Source organism: Microtus ochrogaster, chromosome 1 (assembly GCF_000317375.1).
Source record: "Microtus ochrogaster isolate Prairie Vole_2 chromosome 1, MicOch1.0, whole genome shotgun sequence".
Taxonomy (NCBI): Eukaryota; Metazoa; Chordata; class Mammalia; order Rodentia; family Cricetidae; genus Microtus; species Microtus ochrogaster.
The window spans coordinates 75,190,589-75,195,160 of NC_022009.1; positions in this window are offsets into that span (position 1 = coordinate 75,190,589).

Consider the following 4,572-nt stretch of genomic DNA (forward strand, 5'->3'; position numbering starts at 1 on the left):
TAGTCCAGGGGGAGTATGGGAGTTGTAGTTTCCAAAAGAACAACACTTGCTATGTTTGTTTTGTCTAGCATCTCACAGAGTTGAACTGTACCCCTGGAACAGACCATCAGAGACTGGTAGGCTCACCAGCTTCTGTACAGTTACGTGCTGGTTTTTTGAGGACTCTGCAACCTGGGCATAACACAGCACAGCATGAATGAAAAAGGAAATAAAAAGGAAAGAAACATGACTGATCCCAGGTAAGGAGGAGGAGAAAATTTATTATAGATATGTTGGGAAGCATAGCCAGAGGCAGAGACATTTAGGAGAGTTCAGAATGGATATGAACAGACTGAGTGGGGCCATGTGGGGAAAAGAGGAGAAGGCAGAGAGGAGAGAAGTGGAGAGAGGTGAGAAAAGGGAACAGGTACAGCAGCCAAGAGGGCAAAGGCACGAAAAGAGCAGGTAACCAAAATATCCAGATTTTATAGGGAAGAGCCTCTGGGGGAAGTCCCTAGGGTGGAAAGTCCATGGTTGGGGTTGGGATATGCCAGCCACATCAAGTAACTGGTAGGGACTGAGGGATTCTGGGAGAACCTGAAGGCCAGGTCTGCTTTGTTATGTTAAATAGGCATCTCAAACTTTCATCCCCAGTTTGCAACTTGATACTTTAATTCCACGAGGTGCACTGAACCTGTTGCTGCTCTTGTTTGGAAGCAGAATCTCAGGGTCTTCTGGACCATGAAATGGAGAGGAAAACACATCCATTCTCATCACTGCTGCCTGGCTGAGTGCTCACGCACCGCAGCGTGATTGCTGATCACCTTCTCCTTTCTCTAATAGTCCTTTTACAGTACAGTTCACAGGCTGTTGCAGAACATAGTTATTGTCTTGCTTATTGCCAGAAAGAAGAAGAAAAAAACGAAACCAAACAATATAGACTACATTGCAAGCACCCAATGAGTTTCCAATTGACTTAAAAAAGAACTGCTTGGTGTTTTCTGTGTCACTGAGACATATACTTTTAAGGATTTAAACATTAATCCCTAATGCTTTGCTCCATGCAATGATAATGGGAGTTGGGTAAAAACTCCATTGAATTATAGTTGCCACATTCATGTTTTCAAAGTCTAGGTGTCTTCGGTCTATTTAAAAATCTTTCTTAGTTGGGCGGTGGTGACACGTCTTTAATCCCAGCACTTGGAAGGCAAAGGCAGATGGATCTCTGTGAATTTGAGGCCAGCCTGGACTACAGAGTGAGTTCCAGGACATGTTCCAAAGCTACAGAGAAACCCTGTCTTGAAAAATGAAAAAAAAAAATGAAACAAATAAAAATCTTACTTAATTTTGATTAGTCATGCTTTAGGATTATAGGTATAACACATGCTATTTACTTTTTGGACTCTTGGGAGGACAAGGGTGCTAGGAATGGAAACAAGTGTCGACCACTTGCTAGACTAGTGCTTTATGATGAGGTACGTAGCCAATCAACTTGTGTGTGTTTGTGTGTGTGAGTGTGTATGTGTGTGTTTCTCAGTATGATGATCCCACATGTCTATGGGTGCCTATGGAAGAAAGAAGGTGTTGGATCCCCTGGAGCTGAAGCTACAGGTAATTGTGAACTGCCGGATGTGGTATTGACAACCATACTTGGGTCCACCTAGAAGACCAGCAAGAGCTCTTAGCTGACCATCTCTCCATCCTCTACTGTGGATTCTTTTAATCTGTGTTATATATGAGAAAAATATGAATAACTCCTGTTTATCCATGACTGGTGATCCACATTATTATTTTGCTTTAGCTTTATGTCTCTTTTTAAATCTAGAAGATTACCTCCTCTACAAAAATAGAACAGAGCAAAGAAAAACAACCAACCTCAGATCACTCAAAGTCTTTTTATGTTAAGAAAATCCTTAATCAACATATTCTAAATTTCAAATTAGCCATGAGGTTTATTAGCCGTCCATTCCTTGGTCTGATATTAACATAGTAGCATATTTTGGGGATATATTTAGAAACCTTAAATAAGTAGTAAAATTGAGTCCAGCAGTTGACTATTTTCTAAGAACTGGGTTACTTAACTGAATTTTTTTTCTAAATTGGTTTTTAAATTTAATATAACAGCAAATTATTGAGGTTATAAAATATTTATATGGGCCTTATTATTCATAACTTTAGGGTTTCTCATAAATTATTGGATATTTCAGGTTTTTTGTTTGTTTTGAGGTGGGGAGTTTTTTATTTACTCTTTGGCTCTTTTGGGGGCCTATCACCCTGCTCCCAAATAAATACACATGGAGGCTTATTGTTTCTTACGAACTCCTGGCCTTAGTTTGGCTTATTATTAGAAAGCTTATTTACGGCTGTTCTTTGTTTTGTTTGTTGTTGGTGGTGTTTCGAGATAGGCTTTCCCTGTGTAGCTTTGGAGCCCCTCCTGGAACTCGCTGTGTAAACCAGGCTAACCTTGAACTCAGAGAAATCTACCTGCGTCTGTCTCCCAAGTGCTGGGATTAAAGGTGTGAGCTACCACCCCCTGGCATAGCCAGCTATTCTTAATTTAATTGATCCCATCTATCTTTTGCCTCTGGGCTTTTATCTTTCTCTATTCTATATACCTTTCTTTACTTCTTAGCCCATGACTGGCTGTGTAGGTGGGTGGCTGGGTGGCTGGGTGACTGGGTGGCTGGGTGGCTGGGTGACTGGGTGGCTGGCCCCTAGTATGTTTTCTCCATCTTTTCTCATTCCTTGATCTTGCCACACCCAGATTTCTTCTTCTATTTATTCATTCTGCCTGCCAGCCCCACCTATCCTTTCTCCTGCTTTTCTATTGGCCATTCAGCTCTTTATTAGACCAATCAAATGTTTTAGACAGGCAAAGTAGCACAGCCTCCCTCACAGAGTTAAACAAATGCAGCATAAAAGAATGCAACACATCTTTGCAGCATCAAACAAATGTTCCACAGCATAACCAAATGTAATAAATTTTCAAATGATATCCTACAACTGTGGGGTTTCTCTGTGTAGCCTTGGCTGTCCTGGAACTCACTCTGTAGACTAGGCTGGCCTCAAACTCAGAGATGCACTGACTTCTGTCTCCTCAGTGCTGTAATTAAAAGCATACCCGACCACTGCTGTCCTCATAAATTATTAATCCACATTCTGGCATGGTGCATACCATTCATCCCAGCACTTAGAAGAAAGAGGGAAGGAGTACTACCATGTTGCCTTGATCTGCTTGGCTTTTGTGTATCTCATGGCAGGAACTGGATAGAGGTGAAGGCAGTCTTTATCAGAATTAATCAATTTTCTTGTTATGTCGTCTATTTTATTTTGACAGTCTCACCAATATGAGGAAATAGAGAAAAAAATAATCATACTCATTCAAATGACTATAGTAACAGTTGGTGTTCAATTTTTCTTTCTACCTGCTCCCCCTTTTTATGGTCTTAGTCTAATTTTTTTCTCAATAAAAAATTGAACACAAGCCAGTCAAGACTCCATATACTTTATCCATGTACCCCTGTCACAGTCAAAGGTTACTAACCCATTTAGGAACAATACAGTGATGTGGGATTCCTCTCTGTATGCTGTGAATACCATTGGTTAATAAAGAAGCTGCTTTAGGTCTGTTGATAGGGCAGAACTTAGGTAGGCGGGGAAGACTAAACTGAATGCTGGGAGAAAGGAGGTGGAGTCAGAAAGAAGCCATGTAGCTTGTCCAGAGATGAACACCAGAACTTTAGTCAGTAAGTCACAGCCACGTGGCAATACACAGATTAATAGAAATGGGTTAAATTAATATGTAAAAGTTAGTCAATAAGAAGCTAGAGATAATGGGCCAAGCAATGATTTAATTAATACAGTTTCTGTGTGATTATTTCAGGGCTAAGCAACTGGAAACCAACAAGCAGACCACTCCTAACAACAATACAGGGAGTGGAGGCAGCCCTGAGTGAAGTCTTGAGTGAATGTGTATTTTGACATGGAAATGGCCATCTTGAGGACCCATAGGAAACTGGCAAAGCCATTACCCAGTTGGGCCAGGATCAAGAGAAAATGCAAAGCTCTCCTCAGTAGTCCAAATAGAGTGTTTATAAACAATTGATGGAAACCAGCAAATAGAGTTTCATTTTCCCAGACGGTCACAGCCTGAGACTGCTGCCTACTGAGACCTCCTACCAAGACTAGCGAACCCTGCCTGTGCTGTACTTACTAAACATACTGAGGGTTCAGGTTGATAAGCAGTGCAATAGAATCCCACCTGAAATCAGCTTTACTGTTCACTGTCTGTGTCTGTTCTGTTTTCATTCCTTCCTGTCCCTAGCCAGGTTTCTGGGACCCAATCTATGTGACTAGCTCATGATTCGCCATGGGCTGTCCTCATTGCCTAAGGGGAACGATCTGCTCTGTCAGTATTCTGTGTGTGCTTTCTGCTAATTATCCTTTTGTTTATCTTTTTTCCTTCATTATGTAACCCTGTTAGACTGGTCCTCAAAATGCAGGTCAGTTGACCTCAGAATTCATGAGTATTTCTCTTAGATATCAGGAACTATAGGTACATACCACTGACCTTGCTAATTTTGTTAGTCTGTC